The 21,463-nt window shown below is 41.3% G+C and overlaps 1 long non-coding RNA gene across 1 annotated transcript in view; it reads left to right on the top strand.

Moving 5' to 3' along the window:
• Positions 1 to 2,411: 2,411 nt before the first annotated feature.
• LOC140116556 (uncharacterized) overlaps positions 2,412 to 21,463 on the top strand; it is an 82,856-nt gene continuing 63,804 nt past the window's right edge. Inside the window, exons 1-2 of the long non-coding RNA XR_011852815.1 lie at positions 2,412 to 2,767; positions 4,117 to 4,184. This is a non-coding gene — a long non-coding RNA (uncharacterized lncRNA). The remainder of the gene's footprint in view (positions 2,768 to 4,116; positions 4,185 to 21,463) is intronic.

The raw sequence follows: 21,463 nt of genomic DNA on the forward strand, positions 1-21,463 counted from the left end.
GCAGGTGTGATTAAAAAGGCTAAAATGTGAAATTAAAGCATAACTAAACCTTTGAAGCTTTTTTTTTAAGTGCAGCAATAAATAAAGCCAGTTATAATTGGGAACTATGAAACATAATTCATTAACTTCTTCTGTGTCTTTTCAGCTTTTCTGTCTTTATTCTGTTCTTTCTCCTTTAGTGAGCAGTATATCTGAAAGCCTTTTGAAGTTTATCCACTTCAAACAGATAAGCACTGAGATGCTATAAAGATTTCCCTTGATGATTCATTTCTATGAGGAAATTAGACTATCCACTCATTAGACACATTACTAGATTCCTTTGTATCTCGGCTGTCAATGAAGAACAGGAAAGAAAACTGATTTAAACAAACTGCTTACATAAAAAGGCAGGTTATGAGGACAAAGAAATATATTTTATTGATTTATGAAATTTGATAACGTTGTTCTTGAAAGTTATTTTGAATACAGGTGGTTCTATCAATCCCTACAAAAAACTTGAATACTGATCCACTTAGACAGTCACCCATCTACCGGAGGGAGCCCCAAAGGTGTCTGCAAACGTGCAAATTCCAAATGCCCTTCTGTTGATCAAAACTGTATCAAATTATTTATAATGTTTAATTTGTGCTTTCCTTGTTAATTGAAAAGCAAAGGATGTTCATTGAATAAAAAAGTATGATTATGAGGTTATGTTAACAGGTCTCATTTTATGATTAAAATGCTAAAATGTAAAAACGAAAAAGAAAATTTTCTTTTTGTCTGCTACCTGGAAATGACCAGATATACGTATATGACTCACATATTTTACTTATATAATATAACTACAGAACTGTGCAGATTGTCATCGCTCACTTTTGTACCTGTCTAAATTGGGTGGCCAAAATCTAAATTCCAAACTAACGTATGAGTACATCTTTGGAGTGTGAGAGAATGCAGATGTATTCTGATACTTGAACGGCCATTATATTTAATTGTACAGATAATTAAATTGTAAGAGGCTATCCTATTGTTCTTATCCTGTAATGGTCCATAGGGGGGGAAACGAAGATAGCTTTCATTGACCGAACCGCCCCCATGACAAAGACTAACAACAGAAACAGAATGACATAAATAAACTTCAATAGCTCCAGAATCATTTCCCACCAAAATGTAGGCCAGTCTTTTCCCTAACCCACTTTCTTGGTGACAGTTTTGCTTTTCATAATTTAGAAATGTAAACATTTATGTAAAAAAAAACGGAATAAATACAGTCATCTCACCAGCTCTTGTGGTTTTGACGAATACATGAAAGAAACTGATGGCATACAATGACTTATGTGACAGCTGACACTTGGTATATTAAAAACAAAAATTACCAGTAAAATATGGACAATATCGAGACACCATTTTGTGGATCCAAAAATGAGTGGAGGAGACTTAATCTAATAGCTGGTTCTAGAAGCCTGAAGCAATGTTTCCCAAATAATGGTGCATGTGAAGCCATCTTTGTAAACAGACCAAGACAACCTATTCTTAAAATGCTGCACTCTGGAACTCAGTTTAAGAACAGCAGACTAATAAAATAAAATATTGGAAATTGTTGCTTCAAACAAGTAAAAAAAAAAATTAGATTACATTTTTCTTGGTCTGAACATGTAGACATCTAATGGTCTAATAATTAATTCCCCCAACTACAACACTATAACAATAATCTTCATTTATATAGAGCCATCAAATTCCATAGCGGTTTACAAACCATAGGGGACAGATACAAATATATTACATTACACAGGACAAACAGTCATATGGAAATATCATAACTAATACAAAATAATTGTTACGTAACAACCTATTCGAGACTGCAATTTACATGCAATATTTTCTCACTGTATTCATTATTAGGGGGCACATGTTTCACGTATTAATCTGTCGATTTTAGATAAATCTGTCAATTTTAGATTTAACTAAACCCAATAAATTCCATCATGCTCTGGATTATCAATTGTGGCGACCCCCGACTAGGTCTTTTCTTTGTCTCTAATAGTTCTTAGGGCTGTATGTCTTATAGTGTGTGTATATTTACATAACTAGAGGAAAGAGAAGATTAGATTTCCTTACTAAACCTTACTGCGCTGTCTCACTGCTTAGTCCCAATGTAATAACAGAAGGTGAAACCACAGATAGTAGCTTGTGTGTACGGTGTGATACTCTCTGTTGTAGTACTACTTGGGCCTGGTGCCATGAGGAGGAGGCAGCCCTGTGTTATTTACTACGCCAGGATGTGTTTACATGAATCACGGCGGTCCCTGGAAGCGCGTCCTTGGTCTTCACAGGAGCACGTGACGCGCGAGAGGAAAGCACATGATGTTTTCCTATTATCCCCGTGTCCTTTATAAACAAGGTGCGGGCGGGCGGGCTGTCCGTGCACCTGCCGCCGCCGCCGTGGTGGTGCTGCTAGTAGTGCAGCTGCGCACACGAGGCATGGGAGCACGTTGTGTTGTGTGATTACTGCTGCTGTGCGTCCTGTGTGGACTCGTAGTACTGCGCGCATCTGTGTGTAGTAAAGGGGCGCAGCACTTCCCCTGTGCGCTGAGCGCTGGCGGCCCGCTCATTGGCTGAGCTGCGGGTCGGAAGTCCATTTTTTTTTATGCTAATGAGGGAGCTGGGCTTGTAGATATTTACGTTCATGCGGGAGCCGCCCTTCATTCACCCACATGGTCGGATTCAGACATCATTCGCGCCACTTTGGCGATGCTCTAGATAATGGGGAGTCGCGCTCCCTCCCGAGGTGAGTCGGCTGTGCTGGCTGAGACTGGCTTGTTTTCTTGTTGGGCTTTCGCGCTGCCAGGCAGAGGTGGTGGGAAGCGTGTGAAGATGGAGGCTTCACTCCTGTGTTTATCATAGTAGAGGCAGAGCGCATGGCAGCCGCGGCTCTCCCATAGTGCGGAAGAATGAGGGAGATTTGAAACGCGTGCTGCAGTGCTCTCCCTCCTCCTGCCGCTCGGGGTGTGCGCCGCATGCTCAGGCCCAGCTCCCGGGAGGGAAAGTTTACAGCTGAACAAAGCGCTACACGGAGCCGCGGTGTAGGCCGTGTGGCGCCGCCGGCCTGTGGGCACATAGGTTCCCCCCTGGCAGAGCTCTATTGTCTCCGGACGTGGCCCCATTGTGCCAATTCCCCCGGGTATTGTCCGGCGGCCTCCCCAATCCCCCAGGGACAAAGCCCTTTGTGTGAGCGCAGCGGGTCCCGGAACTCGCGCACCCCCCACGTATCCTCACGCGGGGTCATTGTGTGAGGTGCGGGAGTCCCGGCTCGTCGTGACCTTCGCGTTTGTTTACATCCCGCGCAGTGTGAGCGGCGTCCAGGCCGCGCCGCCCGCTCATTGTTAATTGGGAAAGCGGCAGTAACAGCTGAGGGGCTCTAGGGCGCCATGTTAGGCGGGAGAGCGAAGTGTGGGGGAGGGGGGATGCCGCTCCGTCCGTGCACATTAGTGCTGCGCAGGATAGTGCCGGGGCCTCGCGTTCACCTCACGAGTGTAGTGGGAGGGCGGGAGCGCGGGCCGCTGCTGTGTATTGTGCATAAATCACTGGCGCATTACTGCGCAGCCCCGTGCCTCCCTCGTTTCCCAGGGTTCGTGTGAGGTTCTCTAGCTGGATACGCATAGGGCAAGGCTGTGTATGTGCAGCGCCCCTAGCGGATGTGGGCGCAACAGCAGCAACACGTGCTGTTTCCACGAGGGCCGCAGAGGCGCAGCTCCCCGCAATGTCCTCCCTCATAGCCTGACAGGAGACCCCCTGACCCAGCATCCGGGGTGTAGAGGGCCAGCACGTTGCCCGCCTGCCGGGATCCATTGTATTGTGTGACAGGCAGTGATAGTGTGCCGGCACCTCAGCACGACGTGTGCATGGCTCACCACAAAGGAGCAGTGTCACATGGTGCATGGCCTCCAGTGCTGGGGCCCCTCAGTGTAGCCCATCCACATCTTCCCTCATTAGGTTCTTACTTCTGCTTTGCTGGATATTAACCCTGACCCCTTTATTATAATTTAATTCCACTTTAAGTTTCTACTTAATGTTGGATTACTGTGATGTGGCGACCATTGCTGTCAGACTGTAGTAACAATACTTTTTATCTTTCAGATGGCTGAAGCGCAGAAGCTTTGGTATCGCTGGGTGTCAATGGTAGTGCCAAAGTGCTTACAGTGCAGGTAGTTATTAAGCCAACCTACTGCAGTGAAGGCACTTGTAGCATTATGTTGGCTGTAGCTAACAATGCAGTCTTTTATCATGTATTTGCTGTACTTTTTGTTCTAAGGTGCATCTAGTGCAGATAGTGAAGTAGATTAGCATCTACTGCCCTAAATGCTCCTTCTGGCATAAGAAGTGCTGTTATTAAACGGTTCCCATTGACAAACGCCTTATGCCCATACTTGATGCTTTATGCGGTCTTCTGTGAGTTTTGCATAGTTGCACTACAAGAAAAATTGAGTTGTGCAAATCTATGCAAAACTGATAGCGGCCTCTGCTGTCAACTATGCCATAACCTGACCTTCGTTAAATTAGTCGCTGGATGTTGGCTTCAGCAGTGCTAAAGTGCTTATAGTGCAGGTAGTGTGTAGTGATCTACTGCATCATGAGCACTTGCAGTACTTCTGGCTGCAAATCTTCACCTAAACTAATATATATAAATATTTTTTTTTTTTTACTTCGACCCTTCTATATCCACGGGTGTTTCATGAGTAGTTTTGCAGGTTTGCTTCCAGCTGCTTCAAGGCCTGCTGTGCAAATCCATGCAAAACTGATTATGTCACCACATACTGCCAGACACTAAAGAAAGATATGCCCCTTTCTGTGCAGGTTGGGATTGATTGCAATGCTGTGGTTATTTATGTGGTATTGCACTTGTCCCGGCCTGTTGAGAATAGTTGGGATTTATCTTTTATGTTGTGAATGTAATACAGCTGTCACTTGTTTTTGTTCTATAAAGATGTTTATAGCTTATTGACAATGCCTAAGTATGTGAAATAAAACTGTATTGGCCTTTAACATTGGAATGCTTACCGAAATGTTTGTTGTTTTTATTTACATACTTGATACGCATCCATTAAACAATTTATTGAGATGTTGTAGACACCTGTGGCACCATTGCTTTTGCAGATTCTGCAGCTTTCAGTGCTAATGGTTTCCTCTGGTTGAATAGCACCTCATGTATGCAGTCATGTGGCTACACCGGCCACTGGGGTTTGCTTTAGAAGACCTCTTATGCTCATCAGTTATTGTACAAGAATGTTAAATGGGATAGATTCATCAATTTTTCAGTTTGCACCTGAAATGCTGTGCGCTCATTTATTAGGGGTTTTAGACCTTCTTTGAGCAGTCTTCTGCTTTGTTTCAAAGGAGTGTGGTCTCATGAAAAGTTTAATTTTAATAGCTGGTCTAAAGCAGACTCCACGGATGTAAACTACTCCAGATAAATCATCCTGCATGATTTATCTGGTGCAGAATAAGACCTCAGAGGTTGTCTTCAATGGTATGTTCACCTATTCTGTCATACACTTTCCCCAATGTGTTTTCTGGTGTAGGTTGAAGTGCTTGAAATCTTCAGCAACAGACTGATATTCTGTTTTGTCAAAACTATATAATTTTGTTTGCTTATAGTTATGTATGATTGTTCTTAATGTACTTCATTGTCTCATTGTGCTTTTCTTCTATGTTACACTAAAGTTTGCCCAATGCTATTTTGTTTTTCACTGCATAACTAGAAGAGTGTTCAAGAGATTTAATTGGGGAATCTGGACATTCGCACTTGTCATAATATATGCATTTTGTTTTAATGACTTATCTGTATAAAGACAACTTTTAAGAATTGTAAACATATTCCCTTACAAATAGCTGTCCTTGGATACGACCATCGTTACTGGGGTGATTTTCCAAAGAAACAGTTTCTGCATATGAAATATCTGGGAGTTGCTGCATGTACCACAGCTGTTTTGTGGTTGTGAACGCTGAATCTAAGTGTTAAAGTGCATCGATAGTGTGTGTGGTTACTACTGCCGGCGTGTGACAATGATCGTTTCGGAGAACAATTTGTGAGGGAAAACATGGCTGTTATCTTCATATAGGATTTTTAACATGCAGTTAAAGGGAATCTACCATCAGTATCAAAGATTGTAAACCAAGCATACTGGTGCATGGCCAACTGACAAGATTTGCTGTTCTTTTAGATTCTTGTGTCCTGTATTTATCTATAGAGCCCCTCGGGTTCATTTTCACATCTAGGCTTTTTTGGTTAATAATATTAATAATAATAATTCTTAGCGCCTACAGATTACGCAGCTCTGCACAAAGCATGACAAATTGTGAGCCCCATATGGACAGCCTACCAGTATGTTTTGGATTGTGAGAGGAAACCCACAGAGAACATACAAACTCTTTGCAGATTATAGATGTCCATTTGCATATTTTAGATTTTTTAAATTTTCCTTTAAAGTTAGATGCAGACACCAGTATGTCAGTGTGCTTAGTTTACAATCCTTGATCCTGGTGGTAGATGTCATTTAAAGAAACGTATATGGCAGACAAATAAAATTTGATGCTTGGGTGGCAACACCCCTTTAGATATTCTCCTTAAAAGGAGAATGAAATGGCTTTCATTACATGATGCGACTTTTGTTTGTCATGTTTAACCCATTCCTAACTTCCATAGACTAAATGCTACTTAGAACACTATTTTTGTGTATATTAAAGGGGGTTCTCAAACAGTTCCTGTCATTTTAAGTGTTGGTGTTCAGAAGTTACATCCATTTCAAGTCCCCCCCCCCCCCAAAAAAAAAAAAAAAAAAACCCTTTCCTCTGATAGCTGCACATAACTGTCCCTAAATAGATGCAGGTGATCAGGCCTATGTCAGCTGAGCACCTCAAATATGTACACTCCTCCTGCAAGTTCTGTGTCCCTCCTGAGTCTCTTACATGTGCAGTAATACTTGTCTTGTGCAGCCACACTGGTCTCCAGCTGGTTGCTCAAGTGAGATGTTGGCGCGCATACTTGGGATTTGCAGACAGCCAAGTTATGTGACGGAGTGAATTTGTATCACTGGGGCGTGCATAATTTATTAGCGGCTGGAGTTAGGAGGCGCTCGGCTGACATAGGCCTGAGCACCTCCAGCTTGTTAGAATTTTTTTGTAAAGTGGATTTCTTGGATTAGCGAACCTAGCCAAACATAAGAGAACCTGTTTCCTCTACCTCCTAAGGTAACGATCATGACATCTTGTGGTAGATTATTTTTTTTTAATACAAATATTACATCTAAAGTTTTTACAGTTCATCAAAACTAGAGTGAGGGCGCTCTATCTCCAGTTTTCATGAACTGTGGGAGGCTTGGTCATTGTGGTGATAATACATTGACTCACATATTGCATCCATCTCATAGCTGCCTTATATCATTTGTTTGGTTTAGGAAAATAAGTACATGTTCCAGGATGGGATAAGGAAATATTTGCCTCAAATCCACGTACAAGGCAACCCCCCTATCGGCACACATAACTTGCTAGAATCCTAGTGACATGATTTAGGATTATAGATAGTGTAGGAAACTCTGGATGGAGGTCAGTGAAGAAACTATTCTCTTTATAGAAAATATTCTGACCTGTTTCCACAGCCTCTCACCCAGACAGATCAGCTCCTTAGGCGGCTTCCACACTAGCGAGTGTGATGCGATGAACTCGCACCGCAAGCTGCCGGGAACGCACGGCCCGAACGCTGCACCGCGGGAGTGAACTCAGCATGTCAGTTCACTCCCGCGGTGCAGCGTTCGGGCCGTGCGTTCCCGGCAGCGTGTGATGTGAGTTCATCGCATCACTCGCTAGTGTGGAAGGGGCCTTACCTTGTGCTGAAGAGTTGCAAAAACATTTTAACTCTGTCTACAGGCTGCTTGTACGTCACCTTGTAAAGCAACCCCCTTTTCAAGTATATCTAAGCAGCAAAATGGTTTCCCTAGCCATCTTTTAAAATCTGACCTGTGTCCCTATAAGTAGTTAACTTTCACATTGGAGGGTTTTTTTTGTGACACTTTGTACTTCTTGAAAAACTTTGGTATGTTATTTATTTATGGGAAAATGCAATATTTTGTGATAATTTGTAAAAATGTTAAAATTTCAAAATGTTCTACTTTTCCACAGTCCAAACAGAAAAAAACTTAATAACTAACATTCACTGAATGTCTTTATGTGGACATGGGTTTTCTTATGCATAATCTCATTATAATGTTTTGGGGCTTTGAATATTAGGGTTTTTTTTTTTTTTTCTCCCCATAAACTCAGAACCATGCTTTTGAGGACCTGCTCAGGTTTCAAGTACCTTTTGAGAGGCCTAAATAAAAGTAAAACCCCTAAGGTACCCCATTATTGAAACTACACTATACAATATACAAAAACCAACTTTATGAAATTTGTTAACCCTTTAATTGTTTTACAGGGGTTCATTCAAAATTGCATGCAATTTGATTTTTTTTGCCTAAATGAGAATGTGTACATTAATGCACATTCAGTGGATAAAAGAAATGCTCCATGAAGTTTGATATTCAAGCTCTCCCAAGTATAACAATACCCGATATGTGGTGGTAACATTTTAGTGGGTCAGCAGCTTAATGAAGAGCTTTTATTAACTCTTTAATGCGTGAAGGAAAAGAAAATCGTCAATGTTGGTACTTTTATATTTGTCCATACTTTATATTTATCTATATTACAGATCACTGATTACCATGATGCTTCATTTGTATAGTTTTAAAAATCTATTTTACGGGGAAACTAATAAAGAAAATCTAACTTTCATATTGCTTTCTTTTTAGAGACATAACTTTAATAACAAGAGCTGGTTTAGGGCTTATTTTTTGTGTTGTCCTTTTCAGAGGTAACATTTTGGCGCACATGACTTTTTTGATCACATTTTTGTAAAGGGGTTTTTATGTAAAATTTACCATTTCGAATTTTTTCGGGTTTTTATGGTGTTCACCAAGCAGGTCCAGTAATGTTTCGGAGTTTTATTGTAATGGACGAGGTGATGCCAAATAGGTAGGGTTTTTTAAATTAGATGTGTATAGCTTGATGTAATAGTAGCTGCAAGAATGTAACTCCTTCTATGCAGTACTATTACATCAAATGTCAGGAAGGAAGGTGTGAATGGTAAGCTTTCCAGATGTAGAATAGTTTCTTCCCTGACCTTTGTATAAGAAAGTTATTGATTAGGGTTGTTTGATGCATGCCTATGTAATAGTGCAATTGTCTGCAAAAAATAGAAGCGCCATTCTGATATAACACTACTTTGAACAAAAGACATGTAGATTATAATTTTTGAGAGTTTTGTTTGCATAAGGAGTCTGGATTAGTAAATGGTAGCTAAATTGAAACTCTTGTAATCTTGAGAGTTTGCAGATTTGTAGAGATAGTGGGTTGTATTTCTATATATGGTAGGATGAAAATAGTTGGTCATGCAGGTTTCTTTATGTGCATTTTTATTTGTACACATTTTGTATTATAATGAATTGCAAGGTTATACACATTTTAGAGCTTCAACTCTTGTATATGTAAAAACATTGAGCTTGACTAGTTCACATACTAACGTGGTGTAAAGGCACAGATGATTTTAGGTGGTAATGTTTTGCAAAACTTGGTGGTATTCCCACCAAAACAAGTTTCTTAAATGTACTCAGGATGACAAAATAACACATTCTCTAACTTTTTTAACAAAAATACAACATCTCATAGATATAATTCCAACCTGTCTCAGTCCTAGTTTTAACAAATTCAGTTGCCCCTAGACATGAACCTGTAGCTTCTGACTTGTGGTTAGGGACCCCGTCTTGGGTTTGTGTGACTGCTGTGGAGCTGAGTCACTCTCTCACGGTCAACGACAGAGATTGCTCGTTGATGCACACTGATAGACACTTAGTTCCTTTTGTGTGAGGAGAACTTAAAGGCTACAGACAAGTTCTTTATCTAGGGAGGCACAGCAGATTTAGTGTTGCGGAATAGCAGATATGTAGGTGAGCTGAGAGTCATTGTGTGTAATGGGCATCTCATGGATATCATAATCTCTGATCTGTATCATCTGTCAGATACTAGTACAATGTTCAGAAGCCAGATGAAAGTGTAGATAAACATTTATAATCAACTGTCAGCTCACAGAACTTGAAGGATCATAATGTGTGTGGAGTGATTGGAGTATGTTGAAGTGAAGGGTTAAAAATGATTGTGTTAACATCACTAGGGGATTGATATTTGTGAATTTTCTTTCATGGGAAAATCCCTTTAAGGGTTTTATACAAAGTTGCATGTAATGGCTGGCATCGGATTATCAAGAACAATGCAATGGCAAGGTTTTCTTCCAAAAATGTTAGATTTTGGGGTGTATTGAATTTTTTGTGTGCTACACAAACTCTTGCTGTGGCTATGAAATTTTTACCTTAAAATATTTTTGGTATGTGTATCCACTGATTTTTATGGTCTTTTCCTCTGGCCATTCGGCTATGTGGTATGAATAAACTGCACATTTTCAGCTGACTTCAGGACTAAATACTCCACCTCCATGACTTTATTCAACCATTTTACATATATCTCCAAAAATTATTTATTTGGATGGTGCCACAACGCTGGTTTATTAGGCCACTTTCTGATGAGTTTTGTTTTAACACTTTAAAGGACTTCTATCACCAGATTGTACATCGAGACTGACATACTGGTCTGCTCTTTTACCCTTTCCCCTGGATTTTACAAAAAAGGCTTATGCAAATGAGCCTGAGGGGTTCCTTAGGAGTTGGGGCTTGGAGCCCCTCAGGCTCATTTGCATAATTTTTAAAGTCCTTTTTTTTTCTTAAACAAGGGCATAAGAAGCTAAAAGAACAGCAGGTACTGCCACAGGGGGCATACATCAGTATGTCAATGTTGTTTGGTTTACAATCTTTGATCTGGTGATAATGTCCTTTTTAAGGACACAGCCTAAAATGATCTTCAGGACACAGACTTCAAATCTATTAACCCTTTCCTGCAGTAAAACAGCTTGAGGGTTTTTTTTTACTTAACTTTTACACAACTTTAATAAAGACTATGAAATTATTCCATACTTTCGTACTATTAAAGAGACTGCAAACATCTACAAGTTTTATTATGTTTTAGGGGGGGGGGGGAAACATTTTAAACCCTTGACGCCGAGGCCCTTTCACTTTTGCAGTTTAATTTTTCACTCCCTACCTTTTAACATCCTAACTTTATTTTTCTATGTAAAGGGCTGTATGAGGGCTTGTTTTCTGAGTAACAAATTGCACTTCATAGTGACAGTATTTTAATGACCCATGACGTAATAGCACATCACGGGTCGGCTGCAGGAGCATGGAGAGGGCTCGCAGACTGAGACCTCTCCATAGCCGGTAAGTCTTTGTTTCATATTGCAGCAAACACTTAGCACTGATCGTGGGTGTTAACCCATTTGCCAGCGGCTTCTTGGTGAAGATTGTCGCTTTGCCACAATGCCTTCAAGGAGTGGCGATTAGTTTCCATGACAGCCTCAGGTCTTCTGAAGACCCGAGCTTGTCTTGTTTCAACCGATTCATTACAATGTGCGATTACCAGAGATCTAGAAAACCGTGAAGATTTTATACAGAAAGTATATTGCAAAATTGAATATCTTTTTATTACAGCTAATAATTTATATTGTTTGTGTAACTTGCTCAAAGGGGACAACTTACAACTTTTAAACCCTTATCACCGATGCTCATTTTCAGCCTAGAATCTAACATCCGTACAGGAGGCCGGCTGTATGTGTCAACCGGGTTTGTGATAGTCGTCATCCCGGCTGCTTAAGCGGCTTGGGAGAAACTGGGTAACAAACAAAAATGTAGGGGCCCAAGCAAGTTGTTGTGTGGTTTTTTTTTTTTTTTTTTTTTTTTTTTTTTTTTTTTTTGGAATGCGTTTTGCTTACACAAGCCAGTATAAATACTCTCTATAAAACATCAGTGATGGCAAAAAGATCAATATCGACGTAGATAAATTCTCTGGGTGATAGTGTTGGTTGCTCTGCACACCACCAACGCCCCCTACCTGCAGAGGAACCCCTTCTGCATAAATGTGAAACAAACAATATATTGGGGTAGATAGGTAAAAAAAAAAAAACAATGCTTGTGCCTAAGCAAGAATGTATTTTGACTGAATAGTCAGATGTTGGAGATATGGGGAACAAAACCCCATGTAACTGTGGAGTGGGAACAAACCCAGGAACCAAACATTGTCATCACTACAGGTAAACCAAGTCCTGTAGTAACATGATAGGTACGATTGAGGAATCCTCCACTCGCGGCACATGCCACTTCCACCGGAAGTCACATGATTCAAACTCGCTGACATCGCAGATCCGTTTCCCCAAAAAACGGGCATCACACAAAGTCCAGTACCCCTGAGGAAGCTAGGCGACTAGCGATACGCATGGGGTCTCTTCCCCAGCCTCCTTTCCCCCCCCCCTACCGCACCTTACTACAGGACTTTGTCATCACTATAGGTAAACCATGTTTGGTTCCTGGGTTTGTTCCCACTCCACTCTATAGTTACATGGGGTTTTGTTCCCCATATCTCCAACATCTGACTATTCAGTCAAAATACATTCTTGCTTAGGGACAAGCATTGGTTTTTTTTACCTATCTACCCCAATATATTATTTCACATTTATGCAGAAGGGGTTCCTCTGCAGGTAGGGGGGCGCTGGTGGTGTGCAGAGCAACCAACACTATCATATGCTGGGTTGCTCTGCTTGATATGCTTTGTGTGCTTTGTACACCCTTTTAGATATTTTTAATTGTCTGTTCTTGTTGTGTTTTGAATAATTAATAAAATTGTATATTTTTGGTCATATAGCATACATCTGTGTTTTTTTTGCATCCTTCAATGCTGTGCGCCACTAAAGTAGTGAACATTGACATGTGGGGTATTGCCATACTCTTAACAAACCGCACAACAAAATCTGTATTTGCTCATTTTTCCTGGATGAATGTGTAAATTGTAAGACTAATAATTTTGTCAAAATTTAAGAATTTCAAATGCGCTCCATTTTATTTCAATTCTTGTGAGATGCTCGAAGGGTTTACAATCTTGCCAAAGGCTCTTCTGAATAGTTTTAAAAATGGGGTGATTTATAGGGGAGTTCCTATTAGAACTTTAAAAACCTTTATGAAGATAATTGTCCTCTAAAAATATTGGAACTGAAATTGTCTCCCCAGCTTCTTCTAGGGGCCCCAAGAAGAATCCGGGGAGACCCGTCGAAACATGCGTCGGGACACTTTTTATGCCTGCAGCCACAGCCTAGGGAAAGATAGTCACAGGGACAGTTGTACCAGCGGTACTCGCATGAAGTGGGACTGTGGCATAAGATCATATCAGGATAACTAAGCCTGTAGTCTGTTGCATGGATGCACGCATCCAGAGACTAAACAATCCGCGCTTTGACAGATGGAGGAGACGTGGCGCATTAACCCACCGCGATCCCCTTGCATACAGCAGCCGGTGCATGCACGTAGTGGTGCCGCGCTGGATGACAGCGGATGCTTTCAATGATCTCATTCTAGAGATATCTATACTACACCGTCCCGGATTCCCGTGAGAGTTTCAGTGGGATTCGATTACACTACAGGAGGGATGGAATAAACTATAAGGGGACCCCCACCTGTGCCTGCATCCCTAGGAGCTAATCTATAATTCATGTGGCTAGGGCAAAGCTCGGCAATAAGATTTATGCCATGCTTGTAACCTTGGCACTATTATATTTAATAGAGTGAGAACAGACTCAAAATTTAAATAAATTAATAAAAGTAATTTTTTTTTTTTTTAGTACACTCAACTTTCTCCTAAAATTCCCCTCCCCTTTTCTTTTCTTCTATAGATTCTGTAAGGTGGTGCACACCTTGAGTGCTTTACCATTGGAACACACTATGTGTATTCCTAAGACACATTGTACTTCATGTTAGTTACAAAATTTAAGTGCTAAGTGTTGCGTTTAGTTCTGAAAAAAAAAAAAAATTTGGCAAAAGTTCATAAAAATGTAAAAATTTGAAAGTTTAACTATCTGCCTGAAAAGCAGAACATTTCAAACTACTTAGGAAAAAAAAAATCTTAATAACCAACATTTTTGAAAAATGCTTTATGATGTTACGATCAATTTCCATTTTTCTAGGATGTTATGAGGCTTACAACTTTAGGTTTTTTTTTTTCTTCAGGAAAATAGCTACAGCTCAAGTTTTTAGGTACAAGTCTGCTTTCAAATGACCTTGAAAGGCCCAAATCATAGTAAAACCCCATAAATTACCCCAATACAGAAACTACACACCAACTTATGTAAAACAACTTTTATTAAGTCTATTAATCCTTTAAGTAAAATGAGTGTGATTTGGAAACAATTTTTTTTTTTTTTTGATAAATGCATTCATTTAGGCCAAAAATTACACACTTACCATGAATTAAACTATGAAATTCTCTCTAAAGTTTGATGCTTAATTTCTCTTGAGTGGATTCCTTAGTGTATGGGCACACGGCCGGGCATAGAATAGTGCCATTCGGAGCAGATTTGTATTGTTACATTGTACAGGCTATTTAACGATTTCAAGGAGGACACAAACATTCATAAATTTTTATTTTTTTCCCACTCAGCATTTATCTTGTTTACTACGATTACGATGATGCCTTATTTATCGTATAAGCTGAGTTCATCAGAACAATTTTTATGTTGTCTAAACTGGCACCAGAGAGAGAGAGAGATATTTAATTGTAGGTCCCCTAGTTAATGCAGTCAGGGCTGGTATAACTTCCAATTGGAAAAACATGAATACTCCCACATAAGGAATGGGTCCAGAGAGTTGAAGAGCTCAGGAAAATGGAAGAATTGACAGCATATATGAAAGGGAAACAAGAATTATTTCAGAAGACTTGGGGGCACTGGGCGAAATATAAATTCACAATGGAATATAGGAGGTTGCGAGAAGATTAACATCTTTAATGTATATGAGATGGGGAAGGGGATCCTTATGTGTTGTGTTGTGGGGTTTTTTTTTTTTTTTTTCCTTGGGTAGATCTGGGAACTAGACGGTGTTGTTCATGTAGTTGGAAATAGAGGAAATGGTCATAATGTTATTAAGAAAATGATTGCATTTTCTCTTTTTGTTCTTTTGCTTTGTCCTCGTCTGGGTAAAATGGTGAGGGTGGGAAGAGGGGGAATTGTAGATGCATATGGATTATGTGTTTTTTTTTTTTTTTTTTTTTTTAATGTAGCATATGTGTATATATTGAAAATATTTAAATAAAGAATTTAAAAGATTGAAAATAAAAAAAGAACTCTTTTTGTGCTGAAAATTCCCCACTTGGCTTCTACTTGGGTATATAAAAACAAAATACCATTCTGATGCCCTGGGCATCTCCTTATGTCTTCATGCTCTTAATAGCTACCATTAAAAACCTGATACAGCGTTCATTTAAAGAGGACCTGTCACACACAAAAACGGCACTAGGAGCTGCTTACTAAAGTAAGCTGCTCCTAGCCCTACCCCGTGTTGGCTTTATCGGAACCCTCTGATAAAGCTAGCATACACTGCCGCGCAGTACAATAGGAACGCCGGGCCATTCTCATAGTGGTCTGGCGTATTCGTGAGGTGGTGAATGTCTATGGACTGAGAGGCGCGGTCCAGGGGAGAAGCAGTGCCTCGGACCACCCCTTCATAAATACACCAGACTGCTTTGAGGACCACATGGCATTCCTATTGTACTGCGCTGCAGTACTTTGGCTCATTTTTAGTGCCATCTTCTTCCAGGGTATTTATAGTTTCACTGTTCCAAATGCGCATTCCATATATTGTCAGTCATCAGAAGTACAAATTTTGTCACAATAAGAATGTAGCAATATGTGTGGGTTTGCTTGGGTAAGCAGTTGATGTGACCCCTGTCCCCATTTAACCGTCCTCGCCAGATTTGAACTTTTCAATCATGTGACTAATTTATTGCGGCTCACTTTGTGTGGTTTTCTTTTTTCTTTTTTTTTTTTTATTCTGGATTTATATGTTTTCTTTTAGGTCTTTATCAATTGATACTTATCTGTCTGCTGTGTATTGCAGCTGCGCAAAGCAACAGCTGGCATTTCTTTGTAAGGGCATGACTAGCATGCCCAATAGCAGTGATGTTATTGGAAGGAGGCGGAAGGTGTGGTAGAAGTCCTGCCAGGGTAATGCCAAAACACTTCTGCTACATTAACTATAAAATTCATTGCAACAGTCCTAACCTACAAAGCACTAGTGCTTTGAGGTTCATTTTTAGTTGTCTATTTACCTTTTTGACTTGTGCTTTTAACTTCTTTCCCCTATTTTGGTCAGACCTTCATTAAGCACTTGTATTTTGTTATATTTAATAAAATACTTTGATTTTTATATTATTCATTTTGGATGTTCTTTGTCTATGAACACACTGCATCTGCAGCTGAACCTGAAAAAAGGTGATAAGATTGACGCAGTACATACATTTAACCTATTTTGCTAAGGTTTTTTTTTGGACTTCTGTTTAGATCGGGTTCACGTCTCACTTTGTGGCGTACGTGGATACATTGTGGATCGACGCACCCCGTGACGTCATCGGGGAGCAGCGATCTGTCGCCATTACAGTCGTTGGTGTTCCGAAGGTTTAACCCCTTCATTACAATGTGCTATCAGCACATTGTAATGAATGAGGTAAATCCCCATATACTGTCAATCTGTAGTATGGTAGTATATGATGGGATTGATCAGACGGCCTAGGGTTAAAGTACCCTAGGGATTCGGAAAAATAGTAAAAATAAAAAATATTATTTTAATAAAAACTAAAAAACCTTCCCTAGTACTGATATAAACAGTAAAAATCATAAACGCATTCGCTATCGCCACGTCCGAAAATGTCTGTGTGGCTGACATCTTGGTGTGTGGCCAGTGCACATGGACTTGTTGTTGCCCTTTCATAGGAATCGCTATTAAGATTGGGGGGGGGGGGGTATTCGAAAGGCGAGTACTGGGTTTTTGTTTTTTGTTTTTTATATGTGCTGGCTAGCTATATAGTGGGAGGCAGTGTACTGACTGGAGGCTTTTACCAATGCTTTTCACAACCTAAGCTTATATTCAAGTTAATAAGTTTTTCCCAGTATTTTGCAGTAAAATTCTGTATTTTTTTTTTTCCACTGTGCACTCCAAATGGCATTTATTCTTTGATTTGGTACAAATTCTAGGATACCAAATTTATATACCGTAGAAGCCGACACACCTAATTTTACCACCAAAAACTAGGAAAACCTGTTGACTCTAGTAGAAGTATAGGGTGGGGGAATGCATTGGTCACAGCCTCTCCAGTTTTATATAACCAGCCAGCCTCTGGGTTTTTGGGTTGTGCTGAAAAACTCGGCTTACAGCATTTTATTTTTTTTTTTTATGCGCTGGCATACAAACTCTGCTTATACTCACCTTTCCTTATACACACTGAAGATGGAGGAGAGAAACAGATATATCATCAGAAAGGGTAATTATTTGAGGGCCCATGAGCCCCTGCCTGATCGCTGTGTTAAAGGCGCAGTCAATTTTTAATCCGTACTATGTAGATGTTTTGTTTGTTTCTGGACTATTCAAACTTTGTGTTTTGTGTATCCAATTAGGGAATAATACAAGTTGAGGTTTGTATCCCAATGTTGGACGTCATTTAGCATCCTCTGATAAATGCTGACACGAAGGCTACATGCACATGATGTATGCCCACCGTACCGTAGTACGGATACATCGGTGCTGCGGAGAGGAGCATGGTGAGGGTGGGAAGAGGGGGAATTGTAGATGCATATGGATTATGTTTTTTTTTTTTTTTAATGTAGCATATGTGTATATATTGAAAATATTTAAATAAAGAATTTAAAAGATTGAAAATAAAAAAAGAACTCTTTTTGTGCTGAAAATTCCCCACTTGGCTTCTACTTGGGTATATAAAAACAAAATACCATTCTGATGCCCTGGGCATCTCCTTATGTCAGGGGTCAGGAACCTTTTTGGCTAAGAGAGCCATGAACGACACATATTTTTAAATGTTATTCCGTAAGAGCCGTACAATATGCACATGCCCCCAAGTAGATAGGTAGTCCAGTGTCACGGGTGCCCCTGCGATCTACGTCTCGGATGGCAGGCACACCCGTGCACCTCTCTGTGGTGGCTCCCCTTTCTGAGCTCACTCAACTTACCACTTTCCGGCTCCTGTCCCATCCCGGCCGGCCAGCACATGCGCTGGCACTCAGATTAGAAGGGCCAGTGCGCTGCTGATTGGCGCTTCCCTCTTCCACTTCCCAACTGGTTTCTATAAAGACCGGCAGCTCCAAGCATTCCCCGCAGGAACTTAGTGCTTCATGCCTATGAGGGAGCTTTCCACATTGTTTCCTTCCCAAGTGTTGACCTCCCGTTTTGACCCTGAACCTGTTCCTGATTTTGCTCCTTCGCTGCCAGCCCTGATCTCTTGCTCCATCCCCGACCTTGCGTCATTGCCGCCTGCCTTGACCGTTTTGCCTGTTCTTGACCATGAGACTGCCTAGTGATCCTGTACCTCGACCTTGGCTGCCACCGTGGACAAGTCATGCCTGTGGAACAACCTGATGGTACCACGCTGCAGCAAGACCATCCTGCTTTGCGGGGGGCTCTGGTGAACACCGGGTGCCACTTAGATTCCGGTCCCAGGTGGCTGCTTACATCATTGTCCGCGGTGGTCCAGGGGGCTCACTACTCCAAATCCTGACACCCACCACATGCATCCCAGTAGATATTTAGTTACAGCAAAAAAAAAAAGAATATTCACTTACCAGCGCTCCCTGCAGCCAGCTCCTCATCGCTCCCATGGTGCCTGGGTCGTACAAGGGACGTAGGCAGCGGTAACATTGCTGCTGTGTCCAGTGATCAGTGGAGACACACAGCAGCCATCACTATTTATTAAAGATCTGTCTGAGAGCCAGATGCAGCCAACAAAAGAGCCATATCTGGCTCCCGAGCCATAGGTTCCCTACCCCTGCCTTATGTCTTCATGCTCTTAATAGCTACCATTTAAAACCTGATACAGCGTTCATTTAAAGAGGACCTGTCACACACAAAAACGGCACTAGGAGCTGCTTACTAAAGTAAGCTGCTCCTAGCCCTACCCCGTGTTAGCTTTATCGGAACCCTCTGATAAAGCTAGCATACACTGCCGCGCAGTACAATAGGAACGCCGGGCCATTCTCATAGTGGTCTGGCGTATTCGTGAGGTGGTGAATGTCTATGGACTGAGAGGCGCGGTCCAGGGGAGAAGCAGTGCCTCGGACCACCCCTTCATAAATACACCAGACTGCTTTGAGGACCACATGGCATTCCTATTGTACTGCGCTGCAGTACTTTGGCTCATTTTTAGTGCCATCTTCTTCCAGGGTATTTATAGTTTCACTGTTCCAAATGCGCATTCCATATATTGTCAGTCATCAGAAGTACAAATTTTGTCACAATAAGAATGTAGCAATATGTGTGGGTTTGCTTGGGTAAGCGCAGCTCACCCCTGCCCTTCTCCATAGGACAATACAGCGCAGTGTGGCGCATCATGTAGAAAGATGGGACATCTTTCTACGGAGCGGTACGGTACAGGCCGTGAACCCATAGAAGTATATGGGGGGCGTATATCAGCTGTATATACGTCCCCCCCCCCCATACGTGTGTGAATGCAGCCTAATACAGCGATCCGCAGGGGCCTATGGGTGAAGGGCCCTTTTATACTTCCCCTTCCGATGTAGTTATAGTTGTGCCCACCCCCCCCATCCACCGTATGGGTTCATGGTGTCTGATACTGGGTTTCCCATATCTCCAGCACTGCCTCCACATCATCATCATCAGAGGAGTACTCCCCTCTGGGCCGGCGATAGGATGTACATCTGTGTCACGGCAGAGAGAGGTATTGGGGGAGGCTCGTTGAACTGAGCGGTCTACCGGCACCGCTACCTCATTGGGGGGTTGATATTTTATTAGTGCGGCATCCCTCAGGGGCGATATGAGATCCTTGATGAATCTAGCTTAGAAAGAGAGAGTGCTAGCTGTGGACAGTGTATGAGGGAGAGATGGCGTGGGTGAGACTGGAGCCAAATAACTACGGTGTTAAAATTTTCAAAAATAATAAATTTATGCTTGGGAAATGTTGGTTTAAACTTTGAGACATCATAGTATTAAATAAGAATTAAATAAATGTTTTATCACCATAACCCGTGATATTTTTTCTCTCCAGAAAGGCATCCAGGCCTCTCTTGAACATGTACATAGAGTTCGCCATAACAACCTCCTGCGGCAGAGAGTTCCACAGTCTCACTGCTCTTACAGTAAAGAACCTTTGTCTATGTTGATGGTAAAATCGCCTCCTCTAGGTGTAGAGGATGCCCCCTTGTCCTGGTCACAGGCCTAGGTATAAAAAGATCTTTGGAGAGATCCTTGTACTGTCCATTAAGGTATTTGCTTTAGCAGCAGCCGCCTCGCTCTGGTCGCTAAAATTAAGTTTACCATCCACCAATACCACCAAGTCCTTTTCAGCTCCAGTTTTACTAAGTAATTGACCGTTTAGAACATAATTATACTTTTTGTTTCCATGGCCGAAGTGCATAACTTTACATTTATCTACATTAAACCTCATCAACCATTTCTCTGCCCACTCCTCAAGCTTCCACAAATCCCTCTGTAATGCTAAACTATCGACCTCAGTATTTATTACTTTACACAGCTTGGTATCATCTGCAAATATTGAAACTTGACTGTGTAAACCCACTACAAGGTCATTAATAAAAATATTAAAAAGTGGCCCCAATACTGACCCCTGTGGCACTCCACTGGTAACATCAACCCAATATGAGAATGTGCCATTAATGACCACCCTCTGTTTTCTATCACTAAGCCAATTACTTACCCAAATACACAGATTATCCCCTATTCCCAGCAGTCTCATTTTATATACCAACCTTTTATGTGGCATCGTGTCAAATGCTTTTGAAAAGTCCAGATATACAACATCCACAGCGTCTCCCAGATCCAGTCTTGAACTTACCTCCTCGTAGAAACCAGTCTGACAGGACAGATCTCTCATAAACCCATGCTAACGCTGGGTTATAAGGTTGTGCACAGTGAGATACTCCAGAATAGCATCTCTAACAAACCCCTCAAATATTTTCCCCACCACAGCAGTTAGACTCACGGGTCTGTAGTTTCCAGGATCGCTATTTGATCCTTTTTTGTATATGCGCCAGTATTTGCTATGCGCCAGTCCTGTGGAACATAACCAGTCCTCAGTGAATCTTCAAATATTAAAACTACCGGTCTGTCTATCACCGTACATAATTCATGCAGAACCCGGGGGTGTATGCTATCTGGCCCCGGTGATTTATCTATCTTAGTGGTTGCGAGACGGCGCCGTACCTCTT

This window comes from Engystomops pustulosus, chromosome 2 (assembly GCF_040894005.1).
Source record: "Engystomops pustulosus chromosome 2, aEngPut4.maternal, whole genome shotgun sequence".
Taxonomy (NCBI): Eukaryota; Metazoa; Chordata; class Amphibia; order Anura; family Leptodactylidae; genus Engystomops; species Engystomops pustulosus.